Source organism: Saimiri boliviensis, chromosome 2 (assembly GCF_048565385.1).
Source record: "Saimiri boliviensis isolate mSaiBol1 chromosome 2, mSaiBol1.pri, whole genome shotgun sequence".
In the NCBI taxonomy this organism is placed as follows: Eukaryota; Metazoa; Chordata; class Mammalia; order Primates; family Cebidae; genus Saimiri; species Saimiri boliviensis.
The window spans coordinates 240,036,842-240,053,318 of NC_133450.1; positions in this window are offsets into that span (position 1 = coordinate 240,036,842).

Below are 16,477 nucleotides of genomic sequence, written 5' to 3' on the forward strand. Positions count from 1 at the left end.
CAGAGGAAACACAGTTCGTGGGCTTCTCGTTTTTGTTTTATTTGGAATTAACAGAAACTCCTACTTTTGAACTGTGCAACACCGAGCAAATCATTTCTACTCTCTAAGCATCCATTTCATAACCTGTCAATGGGAATGAGTATCGCTCTCGCCACAGAGGTTAAAACATGAGGTAAAGTGAGACAAAGCATGTGAGAGTTATTTCCAAGCTACAGGGATCATCTGCAGAGACTATCTTATTATTAAGCTCCTAGGCCAAACTGAAGTCCAACATACAGTAGCAGAATTGGGGTTTGGGGATGAGGAGTCTAAAGGGAGGAGGAGGAAGCAGGGGCCGACCTCTGTGATCCTGCCCACTGACTGGTCCTTCTGACCTTGCTCAAAATGTCCTTCCGCAAGGTCCTCCCACCACAGAGCGGGTTCAGTGCTTCCCACAAACAAGGCAGAACGCCTAGAATAGGGGCCACACACACAAATAACTTTCAGGGCTCAGCCACGTAGCAGAGATGGGAAGGTTGAAAGGTTTATGTGATAGTATATCTCATGAGTGCAGAGAAAATGGGTATCTTAGCTGGGTTATCCACAAGTGGACCTTGAGATGAGCTTTTGTGTGCAAGGGATTTACTGAGGCAGGGATCCCTAAGGAAACCAGTCAGGAGATAGAGGAAGAAGGACGGGAAGGGGATGAAACAGAACAACAGCTCGATTTGAGAGTCTTCAGCCTGCAGATGCGATGGCTCCAGGAGCTCAAGCCCAGTTCTCCAAAGCCAGTCACAGCAGGGCCTGAGCCTCAGAACCAAAGCACGTGGAAGCCAAAGGAGGGAGCCATCTCACACAATTCGTGTAAAATATTTAGCAGGACTCGGGACGCACCACCACATTAATGCGTTTTCTTTATTTTGACTCAGCTTAATCTGATCGTCGTTATGAACCTCCACCCATTGGTTTAATGGAGCAGGAGGGTAAAGGGAGTTAAAAAATTATCTACTAGTTTTATCTGGCTTAAAGATTGCGGTGCGTTCCCTTAATCCCATTGGTGTCTTTAGTTATTGCTCAGTCTTCTCATAGATACAAATATTCCCTTTCTCAGTGATCCCTTGTCCCCCTGGCTTTCTGTCCAAGAGAAGGCAGTAAAGTGTGCCTGGCACCGCTCCTGTGGTGCCGCAGAAGGGCCGGGTCTCCGCGGAGTCCTCTGGGGAGGGGCCCTGCCCCGCCTGTTTGCAGGCTGCCTGGCTGTCACCCACCCATGCTTGTTCTCTCTGTCAGTTTGGTCCCATCCTGGGGTCACCCTCTCTGACTTGTCATCACCTCGGCCTCCACTGGCTGTAGACACAGGGTCTGTTCTACGTGTCCCTTCCATCTTCCCTCCCAGAAGTCACAGGTCCGTTTTCCCTCTACTCACTCTGACCATCAACTCTCTCCATTCACCAGTCTGCTGTGGGGAACCCCAGATTGTAGCAAAATATCTATAACATAAAATTAGACATTTTAACCATTTTTAAGTGTGCAATTTGGTAGCATTATTGGATTCAGTGTTGCACAACCACCACCACTACCCATTTCTAAAACTTTTTCATCTCCCCAAACAGAAATTCCCCCAGTGATCTCCTTTGCCCCGAGCTCCCAGTCACCGCTAATCTACTTGCTGTCTCTACGAGCTTGCCTATTCTAGAAGTTTCATGTAAAAGGAGTCATATACTTGTCATTTTTGTATCGGGCTTATTTCACTTAAAATGTTTTCACAATTCATCCATGTTGTAGCATGTATCAGAATTTCATTCTTCTTTTTTTTTTTTTGAGTCAGAGTTTTGCTCTTGTTACCCAGGCTGGAGTGCAATGGCGCGATCTCAGCTCACCGCAACCTCCGCCTCCTGGGTTCAGGCAATTCTCCTGCCTCAGCCTCCTGAGTAGCTGGGATTACAGGCACGCGCCACCATGCCCAGCTAATTTTTTGTGTTTTTAGTAGAGACGGGGTTTCACCATGTTGACCAGGACGGTCTCGCTCTCTTGACCTCGTGATCCACCCGCGTCGGCCTCCCAAAGTGCTGGGATTACAGGCTTGAGCCACTGCGCCCGGCCCCAATTTCATTCTTCTTGATACATCAACTTAAAACCACTCCCTGGCTCAAGCGATTCTCTTGCCTCAGCCTCCCAAGTAGCTGGGATTACAGGGTGTGCTACCACACCCAGCTAATTTTTGTACTTTTAGTAGAGATGGGGTTTCACCATGTTGGCCAGGATGGTCTTGATCTCCTGACCTTGTGATCTGCCTGCCTCGGCCTCCCAAGGTGCTGGGATTACAGATACATCAGTTTAAAATCACATATTATTATTATGATTTTGCAATGGAGTCTCACTCTGTTACCCAGGCTGGAGTGCAGTGGCACAATCTCAGCTCACTGCAACCTCCCACTCTCTGGTTTAGGACATTCTCCTGCCTCAGCCTCCCAAGTATCTGGGACTATAGGCATGTGCCACCACGCCCGGCTAATTTTTATATTTTTAGTAGAGACAGGGTTTCACCATGTTGGCCAGGCTGGGCTTGAACTCCTGACCTCAAGTGATCCTCCTACCTCTGCTTCCCAAAGTGCTGGGATTACCGCGGGAGCCACTGCACCTGGCCTAAAAATCTCATATTCTAAAATTTGGAGAGGAGACTCTTACAAAGGGTTACAGTGTGCAAAGTGGTCATTCTGACAGGCTGGGAAGGGTGGCCTTTGGCTGAAGCCGTTAGCAGGCACTTTGAAGAAGGAGGGGCTGAGGCAGGAGCATTATGCTGAACTGGTTGGATTCAACAGGTCACAGGAGGATCTGTGACTATTCGTGAGGGGAGTCGCACACATATGTGACAAGCAAACATGCATGTTACATGCGCCCCGTGTTCATTTTGGGGTGGAGACTTAATGTTCAAACGCATTACAATTAGTCCCTAAATATCCAAAAGTGAAGCAGGGACAGGATGGTACGCAAGTGTGCAGCCTTGGAAAACCGGTCAGAACCAAGCCATGCTGGTGGTCTTCTCATCAGGAGAAAGTACCTGAAATTGGTCTCTTGTCCTGTCACAGCTGTGGTTCTGGTTGGTGGAATGGGGGAGTGGAGTACGGATGTGGAATTAGGGGGTCATCGTCTGGCTGTCAGCTATGAAGAAGCTGCGAATTGTTTTAATATTGCTTATCTCAAGACCAGTGGTTGTTTTACAGCTAGAGAAAAAGAAAAGAATTTGTGGCAGTTAGAACATAGTTTGTTTTTTAAGTGTAGGGGTAAGTGATTTAACCCTTGCCTGGCATGTCCTTAGACCTTGCTTATAATTTGGTTTCTTATGCCACAAAACGTCCATTCTGTCAGTTTCATGAGCTCTATTTTCACGTGAATGCTGGTCAGTTGTATCTAAACAGCACAAGGCAGGCGTATATAACGAGGCATGGCCAACCCCCCATCCCTTCATGGCAGGGAACTCAGTTTTTAAGGTTTCCCTAGGGCGCCTTTGCCCAAGAGGGGGTCCGTTCAATCCTAAGTTGGGGAGCTTAGGATTCTGTTTTTCATTTACATATGGTTGAATCGTAGTCCATTGTATGTATGTATCATATTTCATTCATCTATTCACCTGTGAGCAGACACACAGGTTGTTGCCACCTTTGGGTTAATGTGAATAATGATGCAATAAACCTTAATGTTTGCATCCTTGTGTTTAATTATTTTGGGTATATCCCTAGGAGTGCAACTGCTGGGTCATATGATAATTCTGTGTTTTGTTTTTAGAGGAATTGCCAGACTGTTATTCACTACATCTGAACAATTTATTATTCCTAACAGCAACGTATGAGGTTCTGGTTCTGATTTCTCCGCATTTTAACCAATATTGTTATTTTCTGTTGTTTTGGTTATAGCCATTCTAATACGTGTAAAGTTGTATCTTACTCTTTTTCTTTTCTTCTGCTTTATTTATTTATTTATTTATTTTTGGAGACAGGGTCTCGCTCTGCCACCCAGGCTGGAGTGTAGTGGAGAAAATAAATACAGCTCACTGCAGCCTCGACCTCCTGGGCTCCAGCAATCCTCCCACTTCAGTCTCCCCAAGTACTGGCTGTTAGGTGTGAGCTGCCTCATTGCAGTTTCGGTATGCATTTCCACAGGGATTCGTGATATTAAGAATGCCTTCATGCGCTCATTTTCCATTTGTGTATCTTTGGAGAAATGTCTATTTATGCTCTTTACACGTTTTAAAATTGAGTTCATTTTTGTCAGGGACAGATTTTTAAGAAGTGTGTGAAGACAGGAGACCCTTGTGCTTGAAGTGTCGGCCTTACTGATTCTGTATTGCTTTCTGGAGAAAGGTAGAAGGGGCCATACTCCTGGGCTTACTCTCTGTTGCTTCTATATTATTCCCTTAAAAAAAAAAGTGGTAGTTTTCTTTTACTTTTCCTATAATATATCCTCTCTCTACCATAAGGAATGATAGGCAACTGTAGTTACTACATAGTCATCATATTATACAGTATAGATCTTAAAATTATTCCTTCTGGCTTGGCACAGTGGCTCACGCCTGTAATTCCAGCACTTTGGAAGGCCAAGGTGGGTGGATCATGAGGTCAGGAGTTTGAGACCAGCCTGGCCAATATAGTGGAACCCCATCTCTACTAAAAATATTAAAAAATAAAAAAAATATAATTATAAAAAATTAACCAGGCATGGTGGCACGTGCCTGCAGTCACAACTACTTGGGAGGCTGAGGCAGAAGAATTGCCTGAACCCAGGAGGCGGAGGTTGCAGTGAGCCGAGATTGCTCCACTGCACTCCACCACACACAAAAATCATTCCTCCTAACAGAAATTTTGTATCCTTTGAACAACATCTCCCTATAGTTAATAACAATATATTTTTGAAAACTGCAAAAAGTAGATTTTAAGTGTTCTCACCATAAATGATATATGTGTGAGGTCATGTATGTGAATTAGCTTGACTTAGCCATTCTACATGTATACATATTTCAAAGCAATATATTATAAATTGTAAATATGCACAATTTCTATTTGTCAATTTAAAAGTACACTTACAAATTTTTAAAAAGAGGCTGGGTGCAGTGCCTCACACCTGCAATTCCCATACTTTGGGAGGCCAAAATGGGAGGATTGCTTGAGCCCAGGAGGTCGAGTCTGCAATGAGCTATGATTTCACCACTGCACTCCAACCTGGACAACCAGAGTGAGACCTTGTCTCTTAAAAAAATATTTAAACAGGCCAGGCGCAGTGGCTCACACCTGTAATCTCAGCACTTTGGGAGGCCAAGGCAGGTAGATCATGAGATCAAGAGATCAAGAGCATCCTGGCCAACATAGTGAAACCCCACCTCTACTAAAATACAAAAATTAGCTGGTTGTGGTGGCACACACCTGTAGTCCCAGCTGCTCGGGAGGCTGAGGCAGGAGAATTGAATTGCTTGAACCCGGGAGGCTGAGGTTGCAGTGAGCAGAGATGGCACCACTACACTCCAGCCTGGCACCTGGCAAAAGAGTGAGTCTCTGTCTCAAAAAAAAGTTAAAAATAATAAAACTAAACGTAATTGTTTCCCATGGTTTGGAGCACTGAAACAACCAGCAGCCTTAGAGTCACAAGATGGTTTAAGATTTGATTTTGCAATCCACGAGTTGCTGTGGTCTGAATATTTAAGTCCCCACAGACTTCACATGCTGAAATCTTGAAATCATGAGCAGAGCCATCATGAATGGGATCAGTGCCCTTACAAAACAGGCCTAAGACAGAGCCCTTGTCCCCTCCACCATGTGAGGTTCGAGTAAGACAACCATCTGTGACAATGCAGGGCCCTTGATAGATGCAATGAACCTGCTGTCACCGTGGTCTTGGACTTCCTAGCATACAGAACCGTGAGAAATAGATTTCTGTTGTTTATGACTACCCGTCCCCCAGCAAAAAAGAAGGTGATACATAGATTCAGCTGGGTTTTCCTGTCCTGAACCTAGAGTAGTTACATCATTTTTTCACTGGGTATTCTTTTGTATTCTAAATCTCTCTGCATTCATTTTAAAGAACGCCTTGGACATTCAGAACGGCAAAAGAGAAAGGCACGCTAATAATTTTCAGAATGTTATTTCCACGATATGTGAAATTGTTGTGGGCTCTTTGGGGTGTCATGTTTGTAGCTGGAAACCTTTGTGGCCGACGGTGCCTTTGCCTGAGTTTTGCTTGGGCCCGCTGAGCTCATTTTGCCCTCTTGGCTTGGCAGGCTGTGCTCAGGTCACACTACTGGCCTGGATCCCATGCCTGCCAAGGGCAAGTCCGATGTTGAATGGCAAGGGGTGTGTAAGTGAGTGTGCGCTCTGCCACTGCACACAAACATGCCAGCCGCTATAGCAGGGCGGGCAGCTCTACAAGGCTGTGGCCAGATTGGCACTGGGGAGCATGGTGGTGGTGCCTGGAAGCTTGGAGACACCAGGGACCACAGGGCCCCAAAGAGGGAGTCACAGCCATGGCTTGGGAAACTCCTAGGTCTGGGCTCCCAGAAAGGCCACCGCAGCCCTTCGCTGCTTCTCTTCCCCCACAATATGGTGAGCAAGGGGCGTGTCTCAGCCCTGTTTGTGTTATAGCTCATTTAGCCTCATCATTTGGTGGGTCCCAAGTTCTTGTCCTGTGACCAGGTGCATGAAGTAGACAGACAAGTGGAGGGTGAGCAAGACAGAGAGGAGCTTTATTGAGGGACAGAACAGCTCAGAGGAAATCTGCAGGGAGCAGCTCCTTTCCACAGCCAAGGTGTCCCAGTGAGTGGTCAGTTCCTAGCAGAGAGAATAGCTCCTTTCTGCTAGGCAAGTCATCCCAAAAAGTGTTCAGTTATCAGCAGAGAGGGTAGCTCCTCTCTGCAGCTGGTCATCCTGTCGTCTGTGTGGCTCTCAGCAGAGACGAGGCCCTGGCATGGGTGGCTCCTCTTTGCAGCTGGTTGTTCCAATATCTGCTGCTCTCAGCAGAGAGCAGCCCTGGAGTGGGTATCTCTCCTCTGCAGCTGGTTGTCCCAACACCTGTGCAGCTCTGGCTGAGCCTGGGGCTTTCATGGGCCTCAGAGGGGAGGAAGTACCCCCTGATTGGTCCATGGGTGGCCATAGGTGGCCCATAAAAGGTACCACAAGTTCCCACTCTGGTCCATAAGACTAGCAGCCTGACCCCCTGCCTTGAGGCCCTCCCTGGCCTGAAGGTGGGGCCTCATCAGGGAGCCTATTTGCTTCCTGCTGCTGTTCACGGTGCCTAGGCTGCAGGTGAGCGCCAGGCTGCCCTCAGCCCTACCCCAACTTCCCTCCTATGCTCCTTGGCACCCAAAGTCTGGAGGGGGCTGAGGTGGCAGGGGGCTGGCATGTCAGCATTGTCCCAAGTGTGTGCACACCTGGCTGGGTTGCAATAGCACCTGGGCTTGGCCTTGACACTGCTCCCAGATTGGAGCAGCTGTCAACAGCAGGGAGAAATCAGGCAGTGGGAGCAGGCATTTCCAAGCCTGCAAGGATGAGGCCTTCCTGGCCCCTCAAGAGTGCAGAGATGCCTGGTTCCTTGCAGCAGCCCCATGTCGGCAGGGGAGGCTCCTGCCTGCTCCCTGGGGTGGAAGGTCAGGTCTGCAGCTGGGGTTTGGGCGGCTGCAGCTGTGTCCAGGAGGGCAGAGCTCCTGCCTGCTCCAGTCCCTGAGAGCACAGGAATTCATGGGTCTGCTGCCGGGGCCTGGGTGGGTGCAGTGGCTCCTGGGGAGATCCCGTCCCAACTCAGAAGGATGGGGCTCCTGCTTGTCCCTGGCTCACACCGGCTTCACGGAGCATGCAGCCCCAGTTGCACCTCCCTGCTCCAGCCAGCGTGATGGCAGTGGTGGATCCAGATGGCCCTCCAGTGACATCAACATAAGTGAAGTAGGCTTGGTCTTAGTGGTATGTTGGGGGGCAGGTGGGAGGTGGTTAGCCGTGAGCTTCGTCTATAGCAGTACTTCTCAAATGTTAATGGTATATCCAAATCACCTGAGGATTTTGCTAAAATGCAGATTCTGGCTCAGTAGAGCTTTTAAAAAACTTAATGCCAAAGCTGTTGGTCTGTGGACTATACTTTCATTTCCATGGTTTTAGAGTCCAATTTACACATTACAAATCTGTTGTAAAAATAGGCTCAAACAGTTCCTGGGCCAAATTTCGGTTTGGCAAGCAGTTTCCACACTTGAAAATATGAGGTGATAATGTTAAGATATGGCTAAGGATAATTTCTTTTTTTGAGACAGAGTTTTACTCTTGTTGCCCAGGCTGGAGTGCAATGGCATGATCTCGGCTCATCGCAACCTCCACCTCTGGGTTCAAGCAATTCCCCTGCCTCAGCCTCCCAAGTAGCTGGGATTACAGGTATGTGCCACCACACCTAGCTAATTTTGTATTTTTAGTAGAGACAGGGTTTTTCCATGTTGGTCAGACTGGTCTCGAACTCCCAACCTCAGGTGGGATCTGCCCGACTCGGCCTCCCAAAGTGGTGGGATTACAGGCATGAGCCACCACACCTGGCCGGCTAAGGAAGAATTTCTACAGGGTGTCTAGCATAGGAGTCTCAAACTCAAATCCTTAGAGGGGTCAGCCTAGGGCTGGGTGAAGACCATGAAGCTGGAGAGCCTCTGCCTGCCTGCAGGGGGCACTGCCACAGAACTCTAGCTCACGGTTGCCAAGCAGAAATGCTGGCACAGGGTGCCCATATTATCCAGTTTTTTAAGAGAAGTGAAATCAAAGGATTTTATGTGAAATGCTCTGATTTCTAAATGTTTTCAATTAATTTTTTTCTCAAACACTCTTCAAGTTAAAACAAGTCTGTTGGCCAGATGCAAACTGCAGGGTGTTTGTTTACTCTCTCTGGTCCAATATTTTGCAAGGCCCTTGATAGATATAGAAGAACAGGATGTAGGTTCAGCTCTTGAGATGGGCATAGCTTTGTTCGGAGATATGATATTTGGATATGAAATAGCCAAGGAGCAATTCAAAGGCATGTGTTTGTGAGTGAGGAAAAAGAAATCCAGTACATCTAAAGGAGCTGTGAAGTGAACCCATAATGACTTCAGATACTATCCCATAGCTGAATCTTGTGATTTGTAGAAGTGCCCTATGTGTGGGAAATATCCTGTTTACTTTATCTCAGTGGGTTAATTAGTGCTGATAAACAGTGTAGTTACTTCTGCTCAGTACCAACTTTGGTAGTGAAGCAGGTAATAGCTATCTGATGCAAATCTATTCAAAGAAATAAATTCTGAGTGTGGTGGCACGCACTTGTAATCCCAGCTACACAGGAGGCTGAGGCAGGAGAATCACTTAAACCTGGGAGGCAGAGGTTGCAGTGAGTGGAGATCACGCCACTGCATTCCAGCCTGGGGATAGAGCGAGATGCCTTCTCAAAAAAAAAAAAAAAAAAAAAAAAAAAGAACAAAAATAAATTCATCTGCAAATATTAGTGGAATCTAAGAATCAGAGAGTCTTTGAAGACAGAAAGTAGATTTTCTCAAAGTTATATGAAATAAATTACCTTCAATAATATAGAAACTGCATATTGCTCTGTATATTTCAGGTAGCTCTGTATAGAGCCATATGCATCACTATCTGAAAACGCAGTCATGAAAATGTTTTTAAAGAAATATGTGGGATGTGCTGAGCTGAATAACAGGCCCCCAAAGTTATCCACGTCACAATCCCCAGAGTTGGTGAAGTTGTTTCCTTATAGGATAAAAGGGACGTTGTACATGTGATGGAGTTAAGGATCTCGAGATGGAGAGACTATCCCGGAATTTCTGGGTGGGCTCAATCCATTCACAAAGGGGAAGCAGTGTGGTCAGAGAGGGAGCAGCTGGAGGATGGTCAGATGGCCAGGGCCGAGGAATGCAGGCAGCCGCCAGAACTAGGAAAGGCGAAGAAACAGATTCTTGCCTAGGGACCTCCAGGAAGAACAAACCCCCGCTGACACCATGATTTCAGTCCACTGAGACTGACCTGAGACTTCTACCCTCCAGAAGTATAAAATAATAAATTTATATTGTTTTAAAGACTAAATTAGAACAATATATTGGAGTTGGTAACCAACCCCGTAATGAGACAGGTGATTTGTTACAGTAGCAATAGGAAACTAATACAGATGGCAGGAACCATGAAAACAGTTCTAAGGTTTTAAGAGTTTCCAATGTAAGCAAAAGGAAGTCGGTTTTGTTTTTCGTTTCTTTTTTTTTTTTTTTTTTGAGATGGAATCTTACTCTGTCACCCAGGCTGGAGTGCAGTGGCGTGATCTTGGCTCACTGCAATCTCCACCCTCCCGTTTTAAGTAATTCTCCTGCCTCAGCCTCCCAAGTAGCTAGGATTACAGGCGTGCACCAACACGCCCAGCTAATTTTTGTATTTTTAGTAGAGACGGGGTTTCGCCGTGTTGTCCAGGCTGGTTTCGAATTCCTGACCTCATGATCTGCCTGCCTCGGCCTCACAAAGTGCAGGGATTACAGGTGTGAGCCACCACACCTGGCCCAAGTGAGTCGTTTTCTTTTAAAGTTATTCTGTCACTTGCTGTCTTGAAATTTTTAATAAACAGATTTCTTATAATACATTGTCATTATTGACATGTGCCAAATGACAGTGACACTTTTATTACATTTACATGTGGTGAAATTATGTCAGAGAAACAAATGAGATAATAAACATAAAGTGCCTGACACAATGCCTGACACATAGTAGGTGCTTATTAAATGTTAGTTTCTTCTACTTGTCCTTATAGATCAAGGATTTTAAGGTATGCAAGTAAATATATATGCTTGTTGATGTTATGTTTGAAGTTTGTTCCTTTATCGTGAAACACTTACTTTATTGTATGACTTGGGTGTAACTAAAACCTTAATTTAGCATGTTAATATTGTACATAAAATAATGAAACTAGGCTTGGAAAACATTAGGCAATTAAAAAGAGCCAGTCTGAAACAGACGCAAGAATGGAATGAAATTTACGTATTTTTGACTTAACAGTTGCCAGAATTAATGAAATCACAAATGTGCATAATTTCCTTTTCAATTTGAATTTTTAAGTGTTTATTGTTAGCAGTCCTTTAATATCAATTTCATGCTAAATGAATCATTATGAAATATGAAAGAAACTATTTTTAAGACATGTTCATTTAAAAATGTAACGGTATTACTTTCTGCAGGCAATAAAAACGTGTTATATTAGTTACAACATGCCATAATTGGTGGGATGCACGCACTAAATAAGAATACATTAAAAAAAATTTTTTTTATTTTTGTTTTTTGCTAAACTAAAGAAAATTGGACTGAAACTGGCTCAAGATTCTTTTGGAACGGTGTATCATTGCTCAATGGAAAAAGGACAGGTTTTTTATTTTCTGGGAATTCTGTCAGATTGCACAAGGATGGAGTCTTGTCTCCATCCCACAACATTCACGGAATTTTAGCAAGTAGATAAGAGAATTTTCTCTTCTTGCCTCCTGGTCTGGTTTCGGTCCTCCCATAGCCTCTTTTTTTGAATGAAATTTGCTACTTTCTTGAGCTTATCTCATTTTGACAACTATGTATCTATTGATTTATGCTGCAGGAAGAGCAGACTTCAATAAATTAAAGGAAGATTCCCTTCCCTTCACTCCGCTAAGCTTCGCAAGGGAATAGAACGTGTTTTTCTTTTCTTTCTTTTCATTTTCCCTCTTTTTTTTTTCATCCCGTTAACCCCAGACACTCCTATAGTGCTTTGGCTGAGTTCCGTTGCCAGCCACAGAGAGCTAAAATAACACCAATTTAAACAAAATATAAACTTATTTTTCTTTATTGTGCGAAGGAGAAATCTTGGGGCCCCAAAATCACTAAGCTAAAGGAAAAAGTGAAGCGGGGAACTACTTAGGGCAAACCTGGCTCCCATTCTATTCCAGGTCACCCCTCTGCTCACTGAGATAAACACATATCTGATTGCCTCTTTTGGAGAGGGTAATCAGAAACTCAGAAGAATGCTTATGGCACCGTGGCTCACACTGGTAATCTCAGCACTTTGGGAGGCCCCAGCAGGGCGGATTGCTTGTGGTAGGGAGTTCAAGACCAGCTCGTCCAATGCGATGAAACCCCGCCTCCACTAAAAACACAAAAATTAGCTGGGCATGGTTGTGGGCACCTGCAATCCCAGCTACTTTGGAAGCTGTGGCAGGAGAGTCACTTGAACCTGGGGGGCAGAGGTTGCAGTGAGCCAAGATTGTGCCACTGCACTCCAGCCTGGCGACAGAATGAGACACCATCTCATAAAAATAAATAAATAAAGGACCCATTTGTCTTTTATCTACCTATGATCTGGAAGCCCCCTCCCTACTTTGAGTTGTCTCGCCTTTTCCGGACCAAACCAATATTCACCTTACATATGTTGACTTATGTCTCAGGTCTCTCTCCCTAAAATGTATAAAACCAAAACCGTGCTCTGACCACCTTGGGCACATGTCAGGACTTCCTGAGACTATGTCACAGGTGTGTCCTCCATTGGCAAAATAAACTTTCTAAATTAACTGAGACCTGTCTCAGAGAGTTAGGGTTCACATTTTGGTAACCACAGAAGGATTCTGAGTGGAGATGCCCCTGACCTTTGACAAATCTCCCATCGGTGCTTGGTACCAGCATAAGCCAATTTTATGGCTCAAACCAATAGGACGACTTTGTGAAGTCCAGGAGCAACTCCTCCAGGGGAATCCCTGTTCTCCCAAAATTTGGTCGCTATCTAAAGTTTATTTTTATTTTGCTATACAACCCTCTCTCTTCCTCTCTCTAATTTTTTTTTTTTTTTTTTTTTTTTTTTTTTTTAGTTTTACTTGCTTCCAGCAAGGAAGGCAAGATTTCCTGCTTCCATGATGATGAAAGGGCTGGTGACTCCTTTATGAAGTTTGAGCTCACTCTTAGCAGGGAAGATGAATTCGGGTCCCCCCACCCCACCTTCTAGGATGGTAGAGAAGAGTCATCAGCCTGAGACCTATCCCTAGGTAAGCAGCTGAACGGGGGTTTTCTCTTGGCTAAAGTTCAACAACCAGCGGGCCTTAATTTCTCCTTGCCATGAGAGTGCTCAGTGATCAGATTGTTGGTTTTTTGTGGCTGTCGTTTGTTCCAGTTTTTCTCCCATCAGATTTGACAAACTCTACCTGACTGGTCAAATCCGAGTGAGAATTCCAAATTATGGGGAACAAACCCTCTCTTACTTGGCTAAAATTCCTTGCGGCTGCAAAAGAGGAGGGAAAAAGAAAGCAAAAATCTATGCTTGTGTTTGCTTCCTGTCTTACACACAAAAACACATTTCTTTTGTTTACTTTTCTTCCAACCTATACTTCCTGGCCCCTTTGCCATCTGTGACACCAAAAAAAAATCTAGAGAGGCTTCTAATGACTTGAACCCCTTTAAGGAATTCAGAACGAAGGTGTCAGTCAGCCCTTTTGGGCTGTTCTATTTTCTTTGTGGAGTTTTAAGAGTCATGGGCAGATTCTTCTTAGGTCTAGAGCACTGTTTTCCTCCATTACATGGCCTGGCCTGTTTCACTTTGGGGGTACCAAAGATGACCTCGTACTGTGAGAGGATTTGACCACGGTGTGTGTGGTGGCAGGTGAGAGCTGTAAAGGAGGGGCGGCTGATCACAGTTCACAGGAAGTGGTCTTAGCTGTTGTTTCTATTTCTTTCCTAGAAAGTTATTTAAGGATCCTAATTTTAGTTCAAAGATGCACTCTAAAGGGTCTTCTCTATGCTTTTTTCTCCCAAAATTAATCTCGAGTCAGCTTGTGTCTGAACGCATTTTCGGGAGGGATTGAACTGTTGTCATAGGTAAATGAGAGATTGAGTTTTTCTCAACTCCAAAGAGAAAGGGCATTTGCTCCTCCCAACTGAAAGGTGCCCCTGGGTGATGGAGGTGGGGGGGCTTGTGGGAGTGTCTGGGGGGTTGACCCCCTGTGATGTGCAGTGGCCCATCAGGGAAATCCCCAACAAAAATTAACTTTTTTTTTAAAGGCTTATCCAGGAAACACATATAAGGGCTGATCAGCCAGCATTTTGAACCCTCTCAGAGGTCATGGACGTCTGGAGAGAGAGAACTGAGACACGTGAAAGGGTAGAAACAACTCAGTGGTGATGCAAGCAGCACATATGTATCCACCACGCAAAAACCAAGACCAAAGCTCACAGCTCACAGCTCACAGCTCAGTTCCTCCTTTTAAGAAAAAAAGTGGGAAACAATAATCTACGAATGGGGAGAAAACAAGGAGAATGACTCCCTTTCGAGCACTTTGTAGATTTTATGGCATATCTGCTTGCCACAGTTTATACAAAATGGAACGAATGTGGTCTTTGTGCAGATTTATATTAAGGAAAAAGAGCCCTAAGGTCAACCTGCCAACTATGGAGTTCGTAAGTTCTTTTTCTCTCTATTTTATTTTCTGGTTGCTTTAAATCTGCTGTTGTTTTTCTATTAAGAGACAAAAACCACTCTTTGAATTCAACACGTTTTTTGTTTGCAAGCCAGTAAATTTGTATTTGTCTCATGGCTAAAAGAGCTAAGTAAAAGCTATAGGGTGTGTGTGTGTGTGTGTAAAACACCTTTTTAGTTTCTATAATTTTATGTTTAGTTGGCAATTAAATCCATTTTAATTTCGCTCTAGCACAGCAGATTTTTTTCTCCTTGTACCATAAAATTTTCTCCATGTAAATTTTGCTATTTTCTTTTCACCCGAGTTGTTTCCTTTAGTATGCAAATTTAAGGCTATTTAGTTGACAACTGGCCAGGGTAGTGAAAACAGGTTTTTTTTAAGAAGAGACAGGGTTTCACCATGTTGGCCAGGATAGTCTTGAGCTCCTGACCTGTGATCTGGCCACCGTGCCCAGTGGCCTTTATTTTCTTTTGAGATGGAGTCTCGCTCTGTTGCCAGGCTGGAGTTCAGTTTCTACAGTTTGGGCTGAATTCTAATTTTTCTTGGCTGTAAGTCTTCAAAATAATGTTTTCAATTATTTTCCTTCGTTCCCCCCACCATTTTTTTTTTTTTTTTTTTTTTTTTTTGAGATGGAGTCTTGCTCTTGTTGCCCAGGCTGGAGTGCAATGGCATGATCTCGGCTCACCACAACTTCTGCCTCCTGGGTTCAAGTGATTCTCCTGCCTCAGCCTCCTGAGTAGCTGGGATTACAGGCACCCACCACTCTGCCTGGTTAATTTTTTGCATTTTTATAGAGATGGGATTTCACTATGTTGGTCAGGCTAGTCTTGAACTCCTGACCCCAGATGATCCACCCACCTTGGCCTCCCAAAGTGCTGGATTACAGGTGTGAGCCACTGTGCCCGGTACCTCCCCTCCAATTTTTTCCTAATTTGGAGTCACTGAAAATTAAGCTGTACTTTTGCAAAGTCCTGCAAACTGAAGCTAGACAACCCAAACTTCAGAAGACAATAACAGCAACCTATTTACATACATAAGCCACTTTTATGCCTACCTACTGATGTATGGACTTCAGAGTAGTATGGCCTATATCAATTTTCCAAGATTATTCTTTTGTTTGTTGTTTCTCTCCCTTCCTCCCCCTATTTTCTCTTCATAAAACATAAGACTTCACAACCTGCTAAAAATGAACTTTCCTAACAACTCGGGACCTGCCCATCTAGGAATAACCTATTTTTAGCCATGAGAGATCAGAAAAAACCTGAGACCAGAGACTCATGTTCTTCTAAAATTCTTCCCCTCCGAAAGAAAAAATTTTTTAAGGGGGAAAATATGAAAGGAAAATAAATCCGGGGGCCCCAAAATCACTAAGTTAAGGGGAAAAGTCAAGCTGGAAACCGCTTAGGGCAAACCTGCCTCCCATTCTATTCAAAGTCACCCTCTGCTCACTGAGATGAACACATATCTGACTGCCTCCTTTGGAGAGAGTAATCAGAAACGCAAAAGAATGCACCCGTTTGTCTCTTATCTTCCTATAACCTGAAGTTCCCTCCCTACTAGCTGTCCTGCCTTTTCCAGACTGAACCAATATTCATCTTACATATATTGACTGATGTATCATGTCTCCCTAAAATGTATAAAATGAAACTGTGCTCTGACCCCCTTGGGCTCATGGCATCAGGACGTCCTGAGGCTGTGTCATGGGTGCATGTCCTCAACCTTGGCAAAATAAACTTTCTAAATTAACTGAGACCTGTCTCAGATATTTGTGGTTTGCAGACATGAAGTCTAGAGTTAGGCAAGCCAGGTAACTTCCATGATTACTGAGACCCAGCGTCCTTCTTCTCCTTTTTTTTTTCTTTTTTTTGCTCTGACATGCTCATTCCATGACTATCATCCTTGAGGGTTCTTTATAGTCCAAGATGACTGGACCTTAAGCCCTTCTGCCCTTATACTAAGAAGGAAGCAGAAGAGGGGGAAGAGGGCTAAATTAACTTTCCACCTTTCTCTCTCGCTGGCTACAGCTCAGTTGCTGGCCACCCGTAGTCA